This window comes from Panthera pardus, unplaced genomic scaffold, assembly GCF_024362965.1.
Source record: "Panthera pardus isolate Hobbes unplaced genomic scaffold, ASM2436296v1 HiC_scaffold_27, whole genome shotgun sequence".
NCBI classification, from domain to species: Eukaryota; Metazoa; Chordata; class Mammalia; order Carnivora; family Felidae; genus Panthera; species Panthera pardus.
Genome location: NW_026526843.1, coordinates 91091699 through 91116869, shown reverse-complemented (window position 1 = coordinate 91116869; position 25171 = coordinate 91091699). Strand labels below are relative to the sequence as shown.

The 25171-nt window shown below is 45.8% G+C and overlaps 1 long non-coding RNA gene across 2 annotated transcripts in view; it reads left to right on the top strand.

Moving 5' to 3' along the window:
- The window catches only part of LOC109248013 (uncharacterized), a 220984-nt gene that overhangs the window by 66644 nt on the left and 129169 nt on the right, over positions 1–25171 (top strand). For both annotated transcript variants that reach the window (XR_002071902.2, XR_002071901.2), the window contains exon 3: positions 12955–13080. This is a non-coding gene — a long non-coding RNA (uncharacterized LOC109248013). The remainder of the gene's footprint in view (positions 1–12954; positions 13081–25171) is intronic.

Below are 25171 nucleotides of genomic sequence, written 5' to 3'. Positions count from 1 at the left end.
CCTGAGCCCAAGTCAGATGCTGAACCAACTGAGCTGCCCGGGCGTCCCGTGGTGGGGGTTGGCTTTTTCTGCCCCCATTTCAGTTGGTTATTGACTACGGGCTGCCAAGGATGGTGCACGGTGCTTCAGCTGGCTGGGGCCAATCCTCTCAGCAGCCAGAGGCCCGCAGCAGTGGGGGGTCAGGGTGCATCTGCCAAAAAAGAAATCCTAGTGGGGGCACTGATACTGTCTGTCGCTCCTAACTAGGCTTGTGTTTGTAATCGAATCGGAAAAGCCACGAAACCAGTGGCGAAGGGTCTTTCAGAGGTAAGGCGGGTAGCTTCCTGGACATCGTTTGGCGGGAACAACGATGGCCACGAGCACCCACAAGCTCTAGAAGTCTGTATCCGCATGAGTGATGACCGTGTGCATGTACCCGCTCCCACACTACCAGTTGCCTGGGTACAGGCTTAAAGCGTGAAGGCTCCCCTTGTAATCCTGTCCCTTCCACTCATCTGGCCCCTCCCTTAGCCCCGCTTCTTGGGACACTTAACCATTCCAGACCACCACTTTGAATCTGAGTTTTTCTCTGCCTTCTGGCCATGTCTATCCCTGTGGGAGAAATGAAAAGAAATGTACAGAAGGCATCCCCTCTTTGAGGCTCACTGGATCCGTGGTACTTCAGAGTGAAATGTCTCCATACCAACAGCTCATGACTTAATCAGCGTTTAGATAATCTGCCCCTCTCTGCGGAAGATGGAAACAAGTGAGCTCTGCCAGATGTGTGTTTGGTTTCTAGGAGGTGGCTCTGCCGGCCGTGCCTCTCTAGTAGCCAGATTTCCACTCACACAGGACGAGGCAACATTAAAGCGAGATGAGTGTGTGGACAGATAGGAAGCCGCTTAGTTCCCTGACTGTGCACCCCGGGGAATGTGGGAGATGTGGGAGGAGCCTGTGAACTCCCCGGGGCTGATGGAGGGTGGGGTTTAAAGTACAGGAGGGAGCCAGTGTCTCACTAACATATGCATTTCCTAATTTCAATCCAACACGCCAGGAGAGGTACCTCTCAGCCTGCCTGGGAGGTAAAAATCCGAGAAAGGGAAAGAGGATGTGCAGTAGCACTAAGCTGAAATTTGTAACACATGCCGTGTCCAAGCATTGGTTTGGTAGCTAGTAAGTAGCTCATTCATTCATTCATTCATTCACTCATTCAACCGGTATCCATCAAGTGTCCTCTCTGTGCCAATTTCTGTGCTCCCTGATACACCTGTCAAGGAAATCAGCCACCAGATGAGTAATCGTAATTGTGATGAGTAGTAACAGGCCAAACCCAGCAGAAATTGGGAGCTCCAGCGTATTGTTCGCTCCCCGCTACCAGGAGCAGAGTTGGGAAGTTTTTCTAGCATAGGGACTGTTGCTTCTGAAACACGCGAAGCCCGTGGGCCAAGCAGGAGGCCAAAGCTGAAAATAAATTACATTTTGCTTTCCAATGCTTTGGATGTGAGGAATGACTGCACAAATGCCTGCCAGTTCATTCACACGTTCGTTTGACAGACACCTGAACACCTCCGGTATGCAGCGACTGGACTCCTTTCTGATCCTTCCAGATTATTTTCATGGTCTGCGTCGTGGCTGTTCTGCTCAAATATACCAGAAGGCCAGCTGGGTAGGTGAGAATTTAAAAGGAAAGCCTGATGGAAAAATGAAATGATTCCGTCAAGAAAAATTGCTAATTGTGTTTCCTAAACCAACCCCCCCCCAACCCCGCCCCGCCGTCCCCGAGGAGGTTTTAAAGCAAGTAGTGAAATTTCATGGGCTAAACCGGAGGCTTTGTTGGTATCTTTACCCCTGAGGAACAACAGGAGAGCTGGCCGATGTTCCATGTGATTGTTGGTCACTGCATGACTCAGTGGTCAAAACAAAACCCACGGGGCCTGACTGCCGGGGCCTGTGCTGCACCACCAGCTGTTAACTTCCTCATTTCTTTTTATGGCTGGTGAATCGGGCTCTTTCGAACGGCATCAGATGAAGCTAGTGCAGCCATCGGCCCAGCCCCAGAGTTAAATGGAGGCCGATAGACAGCGTGATACACTGGTGTGGCAGTAGCTATAATCAGAGTTACAACAGTGAAAGGAGGGATAGAAGCGGTGCCGTTAGTGCTGGTGTGGATTATCTCATTTAATTCTCTCAGTGGCTCAGCGAGGTAGCTTCTGGCATCATTCTCCAGCAGAGGTCAGCTGACTGGCCCAAGGTCACAACGGTTTCAGTAGCAGCCCTGGTACAGGAATCAAGGTCTGTTTAACTGCAAAGCCCATTCTCTTAATTATTTTGCTTGATCGTTTCTCAAGAAAGGGAGTTTTGGCATGGAAGAAAAATAATACTGCCAGTTAAAGCTCCGTGACTGGGGCGAGGCTATTCAAACACTTTGCCCTTTGATTTTTTTTCTCCGGAAAAATGCATGCAGCAGCCCAGAGGGGTGGTGAGGATTAAGTGGATTAATTAATTTAAAGTCTCTGGCACACAGTAGGCACTCAATAAACGAGAGTTCCCTTTCTCTCTGTGTAAGCCACTTGGAGTCCTTTGCAAGATGAAAATCAAGGAAGCATGAAGTCAAATGGAAGCTTTCCAGAAGTCTGCAACTAACACTGCCTGAGTTTTCTCAGCTCCGGAAGGAGGCTGTCCCAGCCATCGGCTGGTGCCACTCCTGACCCCTGACGGGAAACGGTGGCAGGGGACCACTTCTGTTAACTGGAGTAACCCATGTGAAAACACAAGCCCGTATATCGCCATGTGAAGATTTAGTCCATAACCATGTGATACTGTAGTTAATTTTGAGAGAAGAGAGCAGAAAAAACTAAAGCTTGTAGGCCAGTGAAAACGTTCGCTTTTGATAAAAGAGCTCCTGGCAGTTTGAGGGACTCCTTCCTAGATGGTTGAAGCTTCCAGAAAGTGAGCCCAGTGACTTCTCAAGTGCCCGTTATTGTTGGTCACTGAGTCACACTCGCACCTCCACCCCCACCCCCCTGTGGCACTGGTCACAGGCCCAGAGTTGCTGAGGGCCTCCAGTGCCAGTGACCTCTGGAGGAGGCTAGGTCAAAGTTAGGGTTTAGGTCAGGACTCTGCCTCTGGCTACGTGAAACTCCCACCCATCTTGCCCTTCAAAGAACTGCTTCTGGCTTTGTAGAGTTTCTCTATTGTATGTAAATGTGCTTTTGATTGGCTTTACAATTTCCTTCCTTCCACTGTGGGCTGAATTTACTATTTTCCCCTTCTTGAGATGAATACTGACTCTCAGTTTTAATTTTCAGTTTATGAATTTGAGACTATAGATTTCCATGTAAGCATGGCTCTAGCTGCATCCCACGAGTTTTGATATGAAATATTTTCATTATTACTCAGTACAAAGTATTTTCTAATTTTTACTGTGATTTCTCCTTTTACCTAAGCCTTATTTAGAGGTATAATATTTAGAGCACTGGGTGTTGTATGGAAACCAATTTGACAATTAATTTCATATTAAAAGAAGTATAATATTTAATGTCCAAATATGTGGTTTTCTAGTTATACCTGTTTTTATTTATTTTATTTTTTAACGTTTATTTATTTTTGAGAGACAGAGACAGAGCACAAGTGGGGAAGGAGTAGAGAGAGAGGGAGACACAGAATCTGAAGCAGGCTTCAGGCGCCGAGCTGCAGCAGAGCCCAATGCAGGGCTCAAACTCACAAACTGTGAGATCATGACCTGAGCCCAAGTCGGATTCTTTTTTAATGTTTGTTTGTTATTTATTTTTGAGAGAGAGAGAGAGAGAGAGAGATAGAGAGCGTGCGCGCGCAGGGTAGGAACAGAGAGAGAGGGAGACACAGAATCTGAAGCAGGCTCCCGGCTCTGAGCTATCAGCAGAGAGCCCTACGCGGGGCTCAAAGTCACGAACCACAGATCATGACGTGAGCCGGAGTCGGAAGCTTAACCAACTGAGCCACCTAGGCTTCCCCCCTCCCAGACCCCGGCAAGTCGGATTCTTAACGGACCGAGCCACCCAGGCGCCCTGAGTTATACCTATTTTTAGATTGGTTTCTAGCTTAATTGAAATGTGGTCAGGGAACATATTCCAAATGATTTTAATTGTCTGAAATTTGTGTTGATATGTTTTATGGCCCAGGGTATATTTCATTTTGATAAAGATCTCATGCACACTTGTAGTGTGTGTGTGTGTGTGTGTGTGTGTGTGTGTGTGTGTGTGAATTTTGTTATTTGTGCGGTTCAAACCTTCCATATTACTCCTGATTTCTTTTTGCCTGTTTTTTCTCTCTCGGTTATGGAGGAAAGTAACTAACAAGACAGAAATTCTAAAAATGATTTAAGTCTCCGAATGAAGCATCTGTACCCACATTTTTCACTCCTTGGAATCTTTTTCGATATAATCCCTCCTTGCCAGAAACATATGTATTTGAGAAAGGGTGGTCCAAAGGCTTGCTGATGGTCTTGGATTCTCAAGAATAAGGGAGTTATATTAAAAGTCCTCACCAAGATTGTGGATTTGTCTGCTTCCTCTTTTTTTCAGTCAGTTTGCATTTTATCAAATGTCCCTTTATCTCTCATAATGCTGCTTATCCTTACATCCGCTTTAGTTGCTGTTATGGTAGCTATACCAGCTTTCTTTTGGTTAATGGTCACATGGTCTACCTTTTCCACCCTTTTGCTTTCTCTTCACACCTTGCTGTATCTTTACACAGGAAGGAAGGGCCTTGTGTCAATTGCCTTAAAACAAGGTCGGGCTCACTTCGGTATGTTTCCCTTCTCTCTGAAATCTTGGCCCCTCAAGTTCTGGCCTCCTGGGTAGCCCCAAACTCTAATTTTTGTCTCCCTGTACTGCGAGACTTCCAGAAACTCCCCTTGGCCCCCCAGTGCCTTAGTTGCCATTTTGTACTTGGCTTCTTAGACTCTTGGCCCCAAGTTTCCTAGGAAATCAGCAGATGCCTCAAGGGGGAGATTGGGTACAGAACGCCAGACTCTCCTCAATGCACTTCCCTTCTCTCTAGGATCCTGGCTGCTATAGACTGAGTGTTTGTCTCCCCCCCCTCCCTGCCCCCAAATTCATATGTTGAAGTCCTAATCCCCGATGTGATGGCATTAGGAGGTGGGGCCTTTGGGAGGTGATTAGGTCACGAAGGCAGAGCTCTTGGGAATAGGATTAGTGTCTTTGTATTTTTTTATGTTTATTTATTTGGAGAGAGGGAGACAGAATGAGCAGGGGGAGGGGCAGAGAGAGAGGAGAGAGAGAGGGAGAGAGAGAGAGAGAGAGAGAGAGAGAGAATCTCAAGCAGGCTCCGTGCTGCCAACGCAGAACCCAACAATGCGGGGCTCAAACTCACGAACTTTGAGATCATGACCTGAGCCGAAATCAAGAGTCAGACACTTAACTGACTGAGCCACCCAGGCACCCCGGGATTAGTGTCTTTATAAAAGGGACCCCAGAGAGATCCCTTACCCCTTCCACTATGGGAGGTTGCAACGAAAAGATGGCTGTCTATGAACCAGGAAGTCGGTCAAATACCTCATCAGACACCAAATCTGCTGCCTTGGACTTCCCAGCCTCCAGAACTGTGAGAAATAAATGTTTGTTGTTTAAACCACTTGCCACTATTTTCCGTTAAGGCTGCCCAGGAGGACAAAGATACTGGCCCTTCAAGAACTTGTTGCTCTGGAAGATCCCTGAGGCCTTCAGTCACATTCTTTGTATTTCTGTCCCACTCTTCTGGCAATTCTCTGTGGAAAGGCTAGTCTGCAAAAAACCTCCTCCAACATTATCAGAAGTAGATGTCTAGGTGAACATTTTGGATGGCCATTTAACCTGGGAAGCCTCAGTTTCCTCATGAGTAAAATGGGGGCAATTGAGATATACCTCATGGGGTTGTTTTGAGGCATATATATATATATGTATACATACATATATATATATATATATACATACATACATATATATATACATACATATATATATATATATATATATATACATATATATATATATTAAATATACTTTGTAAGCCTAAAAGCTATTTGAACACAAGTTGCTATTATTAAGTCTTTACATGATTGAGGTTCCTGATAAAAAACTGGTGGGTGTCCATACAGGGTAGTTTGTTGTTTATGTGGCCAAGTCTATCTGGGGGCATGACTAGAAGTTACTTCTTTATATATATGTGTGTGTATATATATATATATATATATATATATATATATAGTTTATGTATTTATTTTGACAGGGAGAAGCGGGGGTGCAGAGAGAGGAGAGAGAGAATCCCAAACTGTGAGAATCTCACAAACTGTGAGATCATGACCTGAGCTGAAATCAAGAGTCAGATGCTTTTAGCCACCTGAACTACCCAGGTGCCCCTAGAATTTATTTCTGTTGGGAAAGTTGGTTGCTATGAGTGCTGAATTTATCATTGTTTGGTGGAACAAGTTACCTCTTCATAGTGGTAGAATGTCCCAGAATGCTATTCCAAGCACTTTCTCTGAGGGCTCACTTGTGGAAACCCAATGCCATCAGCAAGGCTTCTGGAATACTCTCTCCAGGGTCCACATCTTTTTGGCAAGCAGGTGTTTATGTAAAAACATTCAAAGGGTTGTGTGTTAACTACACTTCGATAAAAAAGGAAAATAATTCAAAGGAATAGAAAATACAAGTACATATACTTCATTCTGAGATCCAGCCCCTGTGATTGTTTCTGCCCCGGTAAGTTACAATCTTAGGGTTTATCAACTTCTTCCCCGAGGAGGTTTTGCTCAGATCAGGTAGTAGAAGAGAGTTGCACAATTTGTTGGTCTATTCTGAGTAAATATTTGCACCAGCGACAATCCTTTCTCTTGCTGTGCTGTCAGTTCTACATTTACCCACAAGTTGTGGGATTCTGCGGCTTTTTCTCTCTGTGCAAGGTCAGGAGCAGCCTGGGAACATGAAGATGCATTGGTCCATCCCTTTTTGAGAAGGCCCCTTTGCTGCTTTCCTGCTGAGTGGTGGATGATAAGACTGTTTCCAGTTTATTCTGTTTGGCACTTGAAATATCACCTTTTCATACCCATTATCATGTCCCAGAATCCTGAGGTCTTTTTTTGTCTATAGGAATCCCACTGTAACTTGAATCTGGCATTAAGGGCTATCCGGTGCAGTCACTGATCAGGCCTCAAACACACTTGACCTACAGAAGTTAGCTCAGAGGGGTATCTGTGATTCAGAATCACCCATTAAAACCGGAGCTCCAACCAGCCTTTTGAATTGGCTAACAAGTTCCTTGCCAGCCCTGATGGAGGAGAACACCAGACACTATGGAGGAGAGTGTGAGGGAAAGTTCTAGATGCTAAAGCCATGGTTCCTATTTGGGAGGTGGGGAAAACACTTTCAAAATGCAAATTCCAGGCTATACCTTAGGTCTACTGAATCAGAACCCAGAGTGGAGGCAACCCTTCCCCTCTCCTTCTCCTTTCCCTATCCGAATAAAAGCCATGCTGTCGAAGTACAGAGGGTTGGCGGGCACAGGTGTCCATGGGTGCTGAGTTCAGCATCATTTTGATTGTTCCATGGCTCAACATATAGTCAGGAATGGAATTATTGGGCCACAAAAATCCTACATACGAGAGACCTGCTTCCGCTGTACTATGCGCTCTGCATCTGGAACTCACCGACTTGATCTCGTAAACAACAATTTTTCAAATAGGCAATGTGCTAATGAGAGTAGGTGCTTGATAAAAGTTTAGTGCTTGACTGCTTGGTTTTTGTTGTTGCTGCCATTGATGCTATCAGTGAAATGATGAAGAAGTAGGTGTTATTATCTGCCGTCCCTTTGGAGGTTCCAGAGGAAAACTGGCTGGCTGGTTTAAGGTTGATTTATACTGGACACTTCCTCATGGTGCTATGAATCTCATGGCCAAGTTGGTTCTGCCTTTCCCCATCCTCAAAATTTTAGCAATATATGTTTACAATTTTTTAACTCTCTTGGAAAGAAGTTTTGTAATATATATAAACAGCTTTCAAATATTTATTCCTGGATCAAGTAAATTTTTAGATAGCTGTTCTAAAGAAACAAACTTCTTTTTCTTTTTTTTTAAGTTTATTTATTTATTTTGAGAGAGAGAGAGGTAGAGAGAGAAGGAGAGAGAGAATCCCAAGCAAGCTCCACACTGTCAGGACAGAGCCCTATGTGAGGATCAAACTCACAGACTGTGAGATCATGACTTGAGCCAAAATCGAGTCAGATGCTTAACCGACTGAGCCACCCAGGTACCCCAAAACAGACAAACTTCTAAAAATTTTTTCTGTATCTGGGATAGTTGGTAACACTATAATATTATTTAGATGCAGTCAGGGGTCTTTTGTTGTTCACCATTAAATTCTCAGGACCATGCACAATGCCTGGCACACAAAACATACTCAATAAATATTGTTAAATGAATGCATTGATAATTAAATGTCTGGGGATAAGTCATTAACTTGTCTTGCCCTCAATTTTCTCTTCTGTAAAATGAGACCAATAAAAAATAACCCTTGGAATATTTGAAAGAAAATAGTTAGAGTGGGTGCTGTGATTTGCCTCCTAGATCTCCTTTATAGAATGAAGAACTCATTCCTCCAGCTGTTGATAGCTGACAGCCTTAAGCTGAGTCCCACTTTTTGATTTGTCTTAGTTGCAGAGAGCCACCTAGCCCAAGGTCATGCTCCATCCCCAGGGTGTCCCATACCCAACCACTATCTGGCAAAACATATAAAGGCTCAGCCCCCATGCCCCAACTCAGAACAACAATGATGAGGCATTTTAGCTCTAGAGCTTTCCATAGGATCAACTGGGGCATTCACTGGAACTGCACTGTAATTCAACTTCTTGGTCTGGCCACTTCTGCTTCTCGCCCCTCCCTTCCCCAGGTGTTGGTCCCAAGGGCAAGGCCTAATAAATCTTCTGCATGTTAATTTCTGTCCCAGCATCTGGTTCCCCAGGAATCCAACCAGAGACATCAGAACATAGTATATGCTAAGTAAAACACTGTGTCTGGCAGTCAAAGTGAGGCAAGGATCCCCTGCAACACCTGGTTATTTATTTATTTTGAGAGAGAGTGAGCGTGAGTTGGGGAGGGGCAGAGAGAGAATCCCAAGCAGGCTCCACACTATCCGTGCAGAGCCCGATACGGGGCTCAAACTCTCGAACCCTGAGTCTCGAATCAAAGTCAACGCTCAACCAGCTGAGCCACCCAGGTGCCTGGAGCGCTGACAGTCCTAATAAAAGTGTTTTCTGTTACACTGTTGTGGACCATGTCAGGGAAGGAGGTGCAGTTGTGGCCTGTGGACCTGCATCTGTTCTAGTCAGTCTAGAGGTATCCCTCACTTTTCAAAGTTTTGCGTGGAGCCACTTTGCTTTTATGAAATGCCTACATCAGGATTTGCCTTTGCTAACTGAAAGAAATCTGAACAGGACTTTTGCTTTTTTGAAAAAAGTCGGAAAGGAAAAATAGCGTTCACCATTTGTTTTGCAGAGAGCCGTTAGAGGCAGAGCACATCCTGAGAGCAGCGAAAGCGGCCCCGCCAAGCTCCTTCCCCCAGAACTACTCTCAGCATCTCAGCACCAGGCCCCTAGAGCTTTCAGCTACATCTGTGAGCATCTGTGCCTTATCTTGATATATTTTGTGCACCTGTTAGCAAGATGTGTCCTAAGGTATCAGGCCTAAGAGAGGTGATATGGGGGGTCTGGGAATGCTCAACAATTTCTCTGTGTACATGAATGGTAATTGCTTCTTTGCTTACAAAAGGAGAGAACACCTTACTTGTGGATAGCGGGCCACGTCTGTAGTGTCCTTGTTAAGAGAGTGGACTTTGGGATCAGACAGCCCTGAGTGCTGGGAAGTGACCACAGAGGCGTAGGGAGCTGTGCTATGATCACGTGGGGGATGGAAAATCTCTGTGGTGGACACAGAGCTGCATGGTCCAAGGAAGGCCTTTGTACTACAGCCGTCGGCTTGGTTGGGGTTTGCCTCAGCCACAGCGAGTGCCCTCAGCCCAAGAGCACACACACCCTTGCCTTTGCAAAGGCGGAGAGAAAGGGGAATGTGTTCCCAATCATTCCAGCCCAACGCAGGACCACTCCGAGCTCTGCCTGGGAGGGGGGCCACCTGGGACTTTGTCCAGCCTGCATCATGGCTCAGCATGTCCCTGTGTCCAGCCCCACCCCCCCTCCCACCCCCGCCCCCTGCCTTCTTCAGCCGAGGGGTCCATCCCTCCAAAATAGCCTTTACCCTAAACTCCATCTCGGGGGGCTGCTCCTGAGACTGTGGCCCGCGACAAAGTCTGAAAGCAGAATTAAAGGGTACGTCTTCAGGCCCCACCCCTCAGCCCCCCTCCACACTTCCTTTGTTTCATCCTTTTATCTTTCAATCTTATCCCTTTGTCTCTGTTTTGTACTCTCCCTATTCAGAGCCTTTCGTTTTAATGGCCTGTTGTACACAGCTTGTCCACGAGCTGTCAGGTCGTGGCAGAAGCCTATTTAGACAAGTTGTCAGGTTGAACGGGAGAGGAAAAAAAAATCCTAAATCAATGTGTTTTCGCATGCAATCACACGTGGGCTAATTTATCTGCAGCCGCGTTCTACCCCGCCAGTTTGGCATAAGGGTCCTCAGACAAGGGGGCTGCGTGTTGGCTGATTAACAGAGCGATTTTTATTGGGAGAAGGACAACAGAATTGTTTTATGGTAATTATCACCATTTGAACCTGCGTACACGCTCATGGGGAAGATTAAAGAAAAGGCTCTGTACGGATGATGAAGCAACTCGCAACACGCGCAGGCTAGAGGGTTAGAACTATTTAGAATATTAACGTCCTCCACCTTGTGAAAAGCCCCTGGGAGGCGCCAGATTGGCTAACTTTGTAAATAGCCCTCGCGCCTTGTCTGTAGGCCTGAACGCAAGTCCACTCCGTTTCGGGAGTTGGGAAAACATCAGGGCAGGTTACTAGGAGCACTTGCCGAGAGGTAACCGCCAAGTCCATTTCAAGGCCCAGGACAGAGCCAGTCTTTCTGAAGGCGCGGAACTAGGTAGGCCACAAAACATCCTCACTTACTCTTCACAGAAACGAAAAAACAAATGCAAAAAACCAAAGGAGAAAACACACACACACACACACACACACACACACACACACCATATACTCATGCTCACACTCACACACAGAGGACAGATTTTTTTAGAGAGTGTTGTGGCTGTGGTGGTTTTAAACTTGAAACGCGCCACAAACTACAAAAATGCTTCCCAGGTGAATTGAAAACTCCAACCGGGGAAAATACAGACTTTGGTTATTTGCTTCTTTGGTACTTGATAATTCTCTTTGCGTTTTTTTTAGTCCACTCCCACTGTCATATCTGAGTTCAGGACAAGGACAGAGCGAGATAAGTCTGACACCACAAGGCACAACAGACAAGCACAGAGCTGTAAAAATGGTTTGCTGCCTGGAATATGGCTGCTTGAAAGGTTTGCGCTGTGTGATGAACTTAAAAGAATCTTGCCTAAATTGTTACGAACAAACCCTTTTGGGTCTGTATCCAGCTCTCTTCCTCCCCCCCCCCCCCCCCCCCCCGCTCCCCTGACAAACAGAGGAAAAGTCTGGAAACTCCCACCCAATTAAGAAATGCTTGCCCCAGAATGGAACATTAGAAAGTTGAGCTGCTAAGAGCAATTTAGAGCCCGCAGCCAGGCTTCCATTCTGCTGCCATTTCTAGAATGTCTTAGAAAGACAGATTTTATAATTGAGAATTAAAACATTTGACATGCAAATGTAAGAGTTAATTTCTCCCCTTTGTGAGGCCACTGAAAATTTTTGCTAAGGGAGAGAAAATCAATTCTCCATTAAAAAGATGCTCAGATGAAACAAGGCATTGCCATTCGGGTTGTAATTATGGATTCCGAGAGATGAGGCTGGCATTGGGATATGGAACCAGACATCTCTCAGCTGCAGTTTCACACCTGAGCTCTGTGTGTGTGTGTGTGTGTGTGTGTGTGTGTGTGTGTGTGTGTGTGTGTGTGTCTTTAATCATCAGCTGATTTCTCTCGATTTGCTGTCGTTTTCTAGAAAACAAATTTTGGTCTCCATTTGATTTCTCTCAAAATCACAACAGATCGTTTCTTGATTTACCAAGTTAGATGGGGGATAGCCAGCAAGTGTCAGGCCCTGGGCTAGACACAGGAAACAGAGCTAAAGGCACAGTCTTTGCTCTCAAATTGCACACAGTCTACTGGAGGAGTGGCCAAATGCTTATCGCTGGGCAGTGTGAGGGTGAGAGCAAACACATTGACAGTGCCAGTAGTCTAGAAGGTCATTTGGTCCTCATGACAACCTGGCGAGGTGGGTAACATTACCACCCCCAGTTTTCACATGGGGAAACTAAGAGGCACAGAGAGCTTAAGTTATTTGCCAAAAATGACGGAGCTAGTAAGTGGCAGAGCCAGAATTCAAACCCACACAGACAGGTTCAAAGTGTGTGCTCTTCACCTTGACACTGGGGATGTGGCAGCCAACTGGGGTTGTGTGGAAATGAGGTAGGCTTGGGATGGGGAAGGGTCAAGGAAAGTGCTTCAGAAGAGATGATAGAAAGGCCTTAAAAATGCTTCCACTGGCCATGTCAGGATGAATCTGCATGGAAACCTAATCAAGTCAGAAAGTTACAGTAAAGAGAGAGATACCTTCGAGGACATGGCTTCATGGAAGAAGGGTCCACGGTTTTCTAGGATGACAGTGCTGTAGGGCAGAGTTTCTGTAGGTATTGTCTTGGGACCTTTGTGCTCTCTGAGATGATAATGGGCAGTCTGCCAACAGGGTTCCAGGATCAAGTAAGTTTGGGTTTCTTTACCTCGTATTTGCAAGACCGTTTAGATGCTCGTGGGTCCTGTGAAGCTCCAAGAAGGGAACAGAACTTGAGCACACGTTCTTTCTTCTTAGAAAGCCCTATGGAGATCTCCTGGCACAAGAGGGTCCCGGAGAACACAGTCTGGGAAATGATGTCTTCCAGGAGGCATGGGAGGGCTGAAGCTGGCTGGAACTCTGAGGCCTGCCCTTGGCAGCATGGTAAGCCCTCCACTGGATGGCGGGTGGCGGGTGGTGGTCTCGGTGTTGGGTTCATTCTATCCTGTCGGTGACGCAGCCTTTGTCTGGTCACTTGAGCCCTTTGCCTGGATCCTTGCTCCTTTGGTGCCTGGTTTCCTCCTCAAGGTTATGGCCTCCTGCTTCGGTTCACCTTCCAGGACCTGTGAAGTCAGCCTGTTACTCCAGCAGGAGCTGACTTTTCTGGACTTGGTCTTTGAACATGGGGAACCTGTTAATCTTAACCTTCAAGTTGACTTAGCTTCTCCTGCTGGTTTCTCTTAACTAAATCTGCCCTTCCCTTCCCTCCTCCTTTTCTTTCTCCCTCCCTCCCTTCACCCTTCCCTCCTTCAACATTTATTATGTAAAGTCTATGGCAGCCACAGAGTTACAGGTTTTAGTGCAGTTGTTCATGACTTCTGGTTCATATCAAAGTTCTGAACCAACTGGTCAATCTCCAGGCATGTGCCTGCCCCCGTCACTGGTGCATTGAGGGGACATAGTTACCGTAAGGGGCATGTGTCTGGGGCCTTGTGGAAGCCTAGATAGGTCTTTCACCTATGCTTTATGTGATGAATAGCATTGTGTGTAGGTACAAACTTGGATTCATAAAATAGGTCTTAATTTATACAGAATTAACATTGCTTTTGGCATTATGTATTTTAAAAAGTGTTAAAGACTTGATTTTTAAGTAATCTCCACACCCAACGTGGGGCTCAAACTTACAACTATGAAAGCAAGAGTGTCATACTCTACCGACTGAGCCAGCCAGGTGCCCCCTGTCATTATGTATTTTTAATCAGTACATACTGGAAGTACTATTATCTTACTGGTATCTATGGATTTTTTTAATGTTGAGATGGAGTCCTTTATCCTACCCAAATCTCAGGCTTTGGAATCAGCCAGACTTGGGCTCAAATCCCATTTCTGTTATATATTAGCTGAGTGACTCTGGGCAAGTTGCTTAACTTTTAAAACCTTAATTTCCTTTCCTGAAAATGGGAATCATCATACCTGCTTTGTGGGTTTCCATGGAGATGAAATGACGTGATGAATTTTAATCATCTAACAGATTGCCTAATCGCTCAACAAATGGACATCGTTATGACAAAATAGAAAGGAGTAGAAAGAGGAGGTGAATGGGGAGGGTGACATAAAGACACTAACCATGAGCTGGGCAGGAATAATAGGGGCTGGAAACACCCACCAAGAGAGGTTAAAAACCATCTTCTCTGCCATTACCAATCTCCCGCTAGATCTTGGACTCTACTGGTTTAGCATAAAAACCCATTAATGGAAAGAACAGCCAACATACTGCCAAGGAAATTGGTGGGAGACAGGGATGTGGGCGGCACCCAGTGATCAGCAGTGACCTCCAGGGGCAGAGGCAGTGTTCAGAGGCAGCAGTGGGTGGGATTCTCACACCAGGCTGGTCTGGCACCATGACCCTGTCTGTGCTGGTGGTCACCAGCTTCTTCATCTCCTCGCGTTTTTGTCAGGTTTGTGGGTGAACCGATATCCTACCAACAAATTCTCCCTCACCTTCAGTTAGGTAGGGTCAGTTTCTGGTGTTTGTAACTAAGAGAGTCGCTTAGTACATCCATGATGTAGACTCGATCTCATCTGGCTGGTCTCAGATGCGCAGGCTCCAGATTTGATGACCAACCCAGAAACTTTGACGCAGCCCCATTCACATTGCAGAGACCCTGCGAATGATGTTCTCGCCTGGTTTCACGGTCTGTCTCCCAGGATGCTTGGTGGCAGAAGATCGATCACGCGTCACTTCTCTGTCCCTCCGTGTCCGACTGTTTCTAGCCATCGACGGGGGAAGGCAGTGGAGGAATGGCTGCAAAGGCTGACTAGGGCCATATACAGCGAGGTCTTGGCTGGTGGCTCTGTCCCACTGCTGAGACACCTTTGCAGGGCCACTTCATCCCAGAGATGACAGCAGTTCAACCCACACACAGGGTAGAGGATAACGCTGACTCTTGCTCCTGTCCTCTCCTCCCTCCCCACACATGCTGTACCCCAGCAGTCAGCCCTCCAGGGTGACCTATGGATGTCCCATCCCCTGGCACACACACCATTGTTTGTTGTGGGAAAGGACTGCTTTAAAATCCCAGTCTCCCTGAAAGTGCTCCCCGGATCCCAGACGCCTGCAAAGCGCTCCCGTTTTGTTTTCGCATTTCAGATGTTAATTATAAGGAAGAGAATTAGGCATATAAAACAAATTACATTGGCAGGCGTTTGCTTCACTTGTGCACCACGGGGCCCAGGCGCCCCTAATGAGATGTGACTACAGATCATCTTGCTTCCTGCAAACAGCCAATTGCTTCTAATGTGGCAGAGTCTTCCTTGTGTTGCCTGAGAATTAGCCACAGGTGTAGCATTTGACATCCTCAAGCATCACCCGCCCAGGGAAGTGTGGTTAGGTCAACAGCAGCAAGAAGAAGGCAGGGGGAGAGAGACAGGCAGACACCCAAGGTTTTAGAGCTTCCTCGTGATTTACATTAGGGCTCCTCCTCCAACCACCAAGGCTGCCCCAAATTAATGCACAATCCAAGGAAAAACAGTGTCTCAGTGTCCTTTCCGTAGAAAGCAATTCTGCAGCTGTGACAAGATGCAGGCAACGAGTGCTGTCTTTTATCAGTGCTTGATAATATTAATGTCCCCTGCGAAGAACAAACAGGCATTCTACCATGGGTCGAAAACTGTTTGTGGGCTTAATTGGAAAACATTACTTAATGTTTCCCTTAATTAGAATTAATTACAAGACCCTAGTGAAGAAATAACTCCATATGTAAGATTCTAAGACCTCGCACTGTGATGTGAAATTTCCCTTAGAGAGTTTGCCCCATCAGAAGTACCTCTGCTAACCTATAGAATATGTATACCCAGATATCTGGGTTCCTCGTGAGCACCAATCTTCCAATGGTGCCAAGGTCAGCACAAATAACATTGGCTTATTGGGCAACAAAAGGCAGAAATATGATAATGAGTGCAAGGAGCCCGTGTAGGGATGAGGTGTGACCTCTTGGGCCATTTGCGAATGGAAGGGGTTTGGAGTTTTCTCAAGTTCTTCTAGCTCAAACACTCTGGGTTTCTCATTTCCCAGCCCCAAGATTCTGTCTTAAAGTTGCTAACTGTAAGACACAAAATTGAAACAAAAGGCAGACTTTCCGAACTAAAGAATGAGACAGTCCCGGAGAAGTGATCTTGCCTGGATATTCAGCTCGGTTTAGGGATAGTCAATGTATCTACCTACGGAAGTAGATTTTTTTTTTTTTTTTTTACAGAAGCACCAAACAATTCTTGGGGTGCCTGGGTGGCTCAGTCAATTATGTGACCTGCTCTTGGTTTTGGCCCAGGTCATGATCTCACTGTTTGTGAGTTCCAGCCCCCCAATGGGCTCCATGCTGATAGTGCAGAGCCTGCTTGGGATTCTCTCTCTGTCTCTCTCTCTCTCTCTCTCTCTCTCTCTGTGTGTGTGTGTATCTCTGTCTCTCTCTGTCCTTCCCCTGCTCTCTCTCTCTCTCTTTCTCTCTCTCAAAATAAATGGGAAAAATTAAAAAGAGAAAAGAAGCAACGAAGCAATTCTTAAGCTAAGTCATATGTGCAGTTCCTTTGAAAACAACCAGTTAGCAACTCATGACTACATACTAGTTTGGATGAATCAAGCCGTATTTTGCAAAACTGTACATGCATGTAGATACAGCCATTGTGTGCTCTAAGAGTCTCCCCAACCATTTTCTGAGGACTAGAAGTGCTCTGTGATCTCTAAGTGTGGGTGCAATGGAGAAGAGGGTAGGTCTACAATTAAGTAAGCTTTGGAAACGCTGAATCGAATAAAGTTACACAAGTTTCTTCATAAGAGGATCCTCAGAGCCTTTGTCATGCCAGGGGGCTTTGTGACTTTTCTGGGACATACGGTTTGCAGTATGATCTCATGTAACTTTGGAATTTCCTTTCCATTGGCATATCAACGATTCATGAAAGACCAGTGTTCGGGAGAATTAGTTTAACATGCATGTGGAACACTTTATTTTAATATTTTGGCTGTAAGTCCATGCTGAACAAGCTTAGAAGAAAGAATAAGCTAAGAAAATATAGAAAACTGTGGACTTGGATAAATTTCCTTAGTGATAGGATTCAAATCAGTGTATGAAAGAATTTACCATTAAGAATCAGAATAATTGTTAAGTGAGATGAAGTACAATCAATTTCTTATAAGTGGTGAGTGTAAAACCCAATGATATGTTAAATTTGATCTCTTTAAAAGAGGTACAGTTCTTTTTTGCTCTTAGAAGATTTTCAAGTTCTATTATTTAAAGGGTTATAGAAAAGATGGATGATTAACAGGGATTTTATTTTTCCACTTTATTTTTTTAACGTCTATTTTTGAGAGAGCAAGAGATAGAGCACCAGCAGGGGAGGCGCAGAGAGAGAGGGAGACACAGAGTCAAAAGCAAGCTCCAGGCTCCAAGCTGACAGCACAGAACCCAACACGGGCTAGAACCCGACCCGGGGCTCCAACCCATGAACTGTGAGATCATGACCTGAGCCAAAGTTGGATGCTTAACCGACTGAACCGGCCAGGTGCCCCTATTATTCCACATTAAGAGCTAGGGAATCCAAATCTATTAACATAAACACGAAATTCTAGTTTCGTTGTGGTAAGAAAAGAGTAGTGGGTAAATTTCTAAGTGCACGAAGGGAATTGTGGCTATAACATTCTTGTTATTATTAATGTGTGTTGGGTATGATTTGCCCAAGGAGAATCTGTTTTGTAAATGACCATTAAATAGAGCTTCCTCTAGAGTACAAAGATGACCCTTTAGGATGTATTTAACAAGGCAGTGAATAAAGGTGTACAAGTCAGAAGTTCCCAGAATAAGGGGATTTCTTTTTTTTTTAATTTTTTTAACATTTTTATTTTATTTTTGAGAGACAGAGTGCAAGCGGAGGAGAGACAGAGAGAGAGATACACACAGAATCCGAAGCAGACTCCAGGCTCTGAGCTGTCAGCACAGAGCCTGCCACGGGGCTAGAACTCACGAACCGTGAGGTCATGACCTGAGCCAAAATCGGACGCTTAACCGAATGAGCCACCCAGGCGCCCCAGAGAATTTCTTATGTGGGTGGTAAATTATTTTTTTCCACAAGTCATGAGATCATGTATATCCATTAACAGAACATATGCCTTAGGAAGAAAGCTTAAAGTGAGTACAAGATTTCACTCTGAGCATAGAGAGTTTTTGTACTTATTTGTTAGCAATCCCATCCCAAACTCAATTTATTTTTTGTGATTTTGGTTAACAATAATGCCTTTGTTCTTCTCTCCCCTTTCCTTTCCCATGTTGCTTAGCGCCTGTTCTCAGTGATGTCAAAAGATGGCGGGGGGAACAAAAAGGGATTACAAAATGGGATGGAATAATTTATCAGGAGTCCTTCCTGAATGCACTGTCATTTTGTTCTCCAGTAGGAATTTTAAACCTTTACTCAGTGAATCTTTGCCTCCTGGGAAAATGAGGTTTCCCTTCCTGGGTTGGCCGGGGCTTCAGTCCGCCTCCTACCAGACCATCCCTCATCGTAACGGTGACTGTTATGCGTCTAGTTGAAAAGGCTCCGGATTTATGCCGTACAGCATGTGCAAATGGGACCCCGGACCGGAAAGGCTGATGGATGGAAGTTGCGGCAGGCCGTTGGGATGCCGCACGAGGCAGGTGGCTGGTGCTTCGCAGGCCCCACAGCAGCCTCAGTGCCCGGGATGGGCTGGGCCCCTTAGGGTGGGCCGCGTTCCTCCACCTCACTCAGATTCCACAGGCCAGGGGCATCTCAAGCTGTTTGGGGCCGTGGACTAACCGTGTCTGACAGACCCCTCTGCCACCAGCTCCTACTTCCCAGCGGTAGAATCTTCACTAGAAACCGTGGGCAAACCACCCTTCTCTTCCAGAGGAGACTCTGCCTAGGTGAGGCCTGACTTGTATTTCATATTCTAATGAAAGGAGAGTTACATGCCAGCAGGATATTAAAACCATAAATACTCTAAAAGATGAGTTTGCAAACACCAATTCCTCAGAGAAATCTTTTCTTACGCCCCAGACTAGGTGAGGACCCTCTGTGATATAATGCCCTGATTTCTCCTTTGTGGCACTCGCTGGTGTTGTTATGAATTCATGCACTCTTCGAGGAAGTCGTTCTTATTAGTCCTCAAAAATTTAATGTTAATTCTATAAGGGTAGAGACAGTCTGTCTTTCTCCCTAGCACTCCAGGCAAAATGGATTATAGCCCTGCCCAGTCCTCCTTTCTCTTCCCCTCCCCTCCACTTCCCTCCCCTTCTCTTCATGAATAATTTAGTCCTAAAGCCATTACGTTGGGCAGAGCAGAGTAGGTGTCCAGGGTGGAAAGGGGAGGGGGTGTGGAAGCCTAGAGTTGGATGGGCTCATTTCACTTGTGTCCCAGAACAGGAAGCTCTTGGCCTACTCAGCCACTTTGGGAAGGGGGGAGCGGGCCATCAAATTATGAGTGCAATTAGACAAAACATCTGTTAGATTGATTTTTTTCATTGTTTCAACCAGTTCTTGTGGCATTGCAGAGACAGATCACTAGTTAATTTAGTTTGATGGCCAGTAGTGTCTGTGCTAATTGAATTTTTGACTGGATGTTTGGGAGTCATAAAAAGATATGTGTATTTGTGTGTGTGTGCGTGTGTGCACGCGTGCGTATGATGTAGTAGAAAGATCACAGCCTTTGCAATCAGACAGATTCAGCTTTAATCCTCAGTTTCCTCATTCATAATATAGGATTGGTGATAAATCTGCTTTTGAGCTGGTGGTGCCTCTATAAAATAAGCGGTCCATATTCACTCATTATAGACTCTTGACGTAAGATGTTCAAAGACAGGGGTGCTTCGTATTTTCTTTGTGCCATGGATCCCCTTGGTGGACTCGTGAAGCCAGTGCATTCCTTCCCAAAAGAGTGTTTTTAGGGGTGCCTGGGTGGCTCAGTTGGTTAAGCGTCCAACTCTTCATTTTGGCTCAGGTCAGGATCTTGTGGTTTGTGAGATCGCGCCGCACATCATCGGGCTCTGAGCTGACGGCGCAGAGCCTGCTTGGGATTCTCTGTCTCCCTCTCTGCCCTTCCCCTGCTCACGCTTGCTCTCTGTCTCTCTCAAAATAAATAAATAAACCTAAAATAAAAGAGTGTTTTTCAAATGCATCAAAAATACATAGGTTTAAAAAGGGAGCCAATTATATTGAAATGTAGTTATCAAAATATTAGTAAACACGTTTGTGATATAGTAATTGATGTGTTTTATTGATACATTCAACAGCAAGTTCTAGTGACAGGTCTAATAGCTGCCATCATTTTGAAGCACCGATGAGCATAAATGATAAACTGAGATATTCTGATCAACTGTGATGATACAAACGGAAGTGATGTTTATTGGTGACAAAGACGCCATCACCACTAACAAAATGGTGGTCCGTTTCCTACATTGATAAACAATGAAAAGGCTAAATTTGAATTAGAGGTCAGTGAGGCTAAAAATGGCAACCTTTTCTTATCTCAGTTAGTTCATAGACCTCTGAGTTCAAATTCCTGCTTGGATCCCAGGTTAAAACCCCTACTCTATGGTAACATTGGCTTACAGCAATCTTTCTATGCCTCTCACCTTCTCCGGAACTTTGTAAATCAAATCTGTATGTGATGGCTGTGGAACTTTCTGCCCTCCAGTTGCCGGTCATAGGCTTGTCTTCACCTGAGGATTCTGGAAGCAATGCTGACTGCCACCTGTAGCCCCCTCAGTGTACATTTGATATGCCATCATGTGACTGAGAGGAGCATGTGTGTGTTTACACATGGAGAGAACTTTGTTTCTCTTTTCTTTGTCTTTCTTTCTTTCTTTCTTTCTTTCTTTCTTTCTTTCTTTCTTTCTTTCTTTCTTTCTTTCTTTCTTTCTCTCCGAGAGACAGAGACGGTGTGAACGAGGAAGGGCAGAGAAAGAAAAAGAAAATCCCAAGCAGGCTCTGTGGAGTCAGTGCACAGTGCCTGATGCAGGGCTTGAACCCATGAACTGTGAGATCATGACCTGAGCCGAAGTCGGACACTTAACCGACTGAGCTACCCAGGCACCTGTTTCTTTTTTTTTTTTTTTAAGTTTATTTATTTTTGAGAGAGCACGAGAAGGGGAGGAGCAGAGAGAGACAGAGAGAGAATCCCAAGCAGGCTCTGTGCTGCCAGCACAGAGCTGTACGTGAGGCTCAAACTCATGAACCGCGAGATCATGACCTGAGCTGAAACCAAGAGTCAGACGCTTAGCCGACTGAGCCACCCAGGTGCCCCTCACCTGGAGAGACCTTTGAAATGTCCCAAATAAGTTTCTTCTGCTTACTTATCGAGGATGTCTTTGTGCCCAGTGTCCTTTACACTTTCTAACTGCCATCACTGACCATGCTGGCCACGCTTGCTTCTGAGGAAACTCCAATGTCTCCATAGCCCCTTGTGTTAAAAAATGATCTCCCTTGCCTGCGGCAAGCTATTTGTCCTCTGAACTTTATTTATAAACACCCCCACAGTGAAGGCATCTGCTTCTTCATGTTAATTTCACCGGCTCCTGTCTTCCTAGCCTGGAAGGACAATTCCTGCCCATGGGTTGGCCGGGCCAGAGAAGCACTTAGTGCCAGAGCCGGGCTGGGAGAGAAGGGCCCGCCCCATGCCCCACAGAACAGGCAGATGGAAATGTGCGGTGTGGGGGGACCATCTCCTGACCTGTGAAGCCCTGACACCAAGACCAGCATGATCACGCTCTCTAGTCAGGCTGCAGAAATAGGTGGAGAAACAAAGAATCCGGAAAGAAAAGAAAAGCCCACTTTCTGTGTAGGGGTCAGGGCGGGGGGAGTATAAGCTGCCAAAGCTGGAATAAAAGGTCTTCCTACTTTTGCCACTGATAAGGGCTAAGTCACACATTTGGCTCTCTGTGCTTGGAAACTGGCCTGTGACGTCAGCCCAGAAGAAATCCTTGAGAAACGACATGGACCTTGCAACTTGTTGATCACGATCACTTCTGTGTCCACCTCGCTGAGCTTTTTGTGAACTCCCTCATGCCTCTTCTAGGGGTGATGTGTGGAGGAAACTAGGTGGCTTGGAGTTGCAAACAAAGAAAGGAGAGAAGAGGTGGAGTTCTGTGCTGGCTTCTGAGGTGAACTAGAAGTCACCAATGAAAATGCCGGAGCAGGGACCATGTGAGGTGGCTCCTTGATGTATCACATAACAGTGGACATTGTCCACCGAGAGGGGGAGGGGCCGTTCGTACGTAGAAGAGGAATAAGACGGTGTGCTAGACTTTGCTGTCTGAGGAAGAGATTTCCCTGCTGAGGCACCAAGAGCTAGCTAGTGGCAGTCGCAGACCCCTGGTTAGGAGAGGACAGCGGGATGACAGCATGATTAATTAAAAACCCAGGTTGACCCTGAAACAATCAAGTGAGTAATAATGAAGCCCCTCAGCCTCCTTGGCAGCAAAGAAATTACACTAAATGCTTCAAACCAGCTTAAGGCCCCTATTCTTCTAGTCTGGCTATAATCTTCTACCTGATTTTCACCACACCTTGTAGTCAGATTGTAGGCCTCTGGCAACGCCGGCGTGTTTATCAGTGAGATAAACTTGCCCTAACAAGAAGTCACAGCTACATTCAGTCAAGGACATGTTATGCAACAAAAGTGTGGGTCTTCGGTGATAGAAGAATGGAGGGCAGCATTCTGTACCCCTTATACAGGGATCCTGCCTCTACTGTCCTTTCGATATTGTCGTCCTACCTCTTTGTGTAGATGGCTAAGTACATAAAGAAGAGAGGATAGGCGATGTAACCTGTAATTCTACTACCCAGACCTTCCCAGGGTTCCCAGCTTCTTTTCTACATTTATTCTCTTTGCTTGTCTTCAGTTTCATCTGTCAAATTATGGATTGGACTGGATTTCTTTCATAGCTATTTGTCAAAGGGAGCAAAGCTGATGGAGGCCAAGCCTTTGGCTCCAAGTTGCTCCCTGTTCAATGGATCACACAATGTGGTCAGTTGGTTGCATCTCCAGCAGATGGACCCTCTTGCTCGATGCCACCTTGCCACTTGGGATGACCCTCTCTTATGGCCAGTTCCCTGAGCTGAGCACCCAGCGCTATGCTTTTCAATGACCATTCTTTTTTTTTTTTTCCAACGTTTTTTATTTATTTTTGGGACAGAGAGAGACAGAGCATGAACGGGGGAGGGGCAGAGAGAGAGGGAGATACAGAATCGGAAACAGGCTCCAGGCTCCGAGCCATCAGCCCAGAGCCTGACGCGGGGCTCGAACTCACGGATCACGAGATCGTGACCTGGCTGAAGTCGGACACTTAACCGACTGTGCCACCCAGGCGCCCCATCAATGACCATTCTTTTAACCAAACCTTTCAAATTCATACTTGGCATCGGGCCCAATGCCTGGTGCTTTGACACACCTTTCACTTAGTTCTATTCATTATTAGATTCTTAGGGCAGGGTCAGTCCCTGGCACATGGAAATTTTGGTTAAAAAAAAAAAAAGGGGGATTTGGGAGGGAATATGAGTGCTGGATTTAGACTAGGTCTGGGTCCTAGGCCTCTTTTCCAGCAGTGTGATCTTGGACCAGGGATTTACCCTCGCTAAACCTGGATGCCCTCATTTGTAAAATGGGTAATAAAATCTTCAAGAGGCTCATCACGAGGTGAAACACTATATTGAAAATTCTGGTATATACTAAGTGTTCCACATATAGAAAACGGATGGACGGACGGATGGATGGATGGATGGATGGTTGGATGATTAGAGTCCAAGAAACAAATGATGAACCAAGACTGAATCTCTGGGCCACAGGCCTTCATTCTCTCCCTTCACATCTGGTCTCAGGAGAGCTCCTGATGTGAGCCACTGAATTTCAGGTGTGAGTGTAGGTCGACATTCTGGCTCCCTCCCTGAGAAACATTTGCATCTTAAATCAAATTTCTAATCATCTGGTTTAAGTAATGTTTCCTATTATTTCAGAGGGTTTACAGTTTCCCCTGGAGCCCATCTGTGAACCCTGTGCCACCCATTAAGAACCCCTTATGTTTCAACAAGTATTGATTGGGAGGTCACAGAGAAGTAGATAAGAGACTTGTCGGGTAGGATGCATTTTAATTGGAAGCAAATCAGGATACGATTTTAGTAATTGAGGCATGAAGCAATAATCGCCTGAGTGCCGGCGGTGCCAGTATGAGCGGAAAGGAAAAACAGATTCCAGAGGCCTTAAGTGGTGAGAAGTGAACATTGTGAGGCCCAAGCAGATGTGAGGAGAGAGCAAGAAAGAACAGTGCAGAGAGGCTCCAAGCCTTGAACCTGCACGGGGGAGGTAATGGCACTTCCCTTGGGAGCCATAAGACAACATAGAGGGGAGCTGGCTCTCTGGGGGACAGATGCTAAATCTGGCCTTAGCCATAGTGCATTCGGGTGGTTAAGAAGCAGCCGGTGGCGGGGGTGGGGGGCGGTGGGGGATGTCTACCAGGCAGTTGGAGATACAAAATCCTGCAGGAAAATGGTTCCTTCCAGCACCAGCATTGTGATTCTGTGATGATCGGGGGGGCAAATTGGGGCCGGAGCTTTGATGTGGGGATCTTCACCTTTGATGTAAGGTTGGGGGAGTCATGAAGGTAGATAAAATGTCTGAGGGAAATAATGTAGAAACAAATGCTTTAGGACCAAGTACCGAATCTTGAAATAAGCCCATATTTTATTTTTTTTATTTCACTATTTTTTAAAATATAATTTATTGTCAAATTGGTTTCCATACAACACCCAGTGCCCATCCCAACAAGTGCCCTCCTCCGTGCCCATCACCCACTTTCCCCTCTCCCCCACCCCACCTCAACCCTTAGTTCTCAGTCCTTAAGAGTCTCTTATGGTTTGCCTCCCTCCTTCTCTGTAACTTTTTCCCCCTTCCCCTCCCCCATGGTCTTCTGTTATGTTTCTCAAGATTCACATATGAGTGAAAACATATGATATCTGTCTTTCTCTGCCTGACTTAATT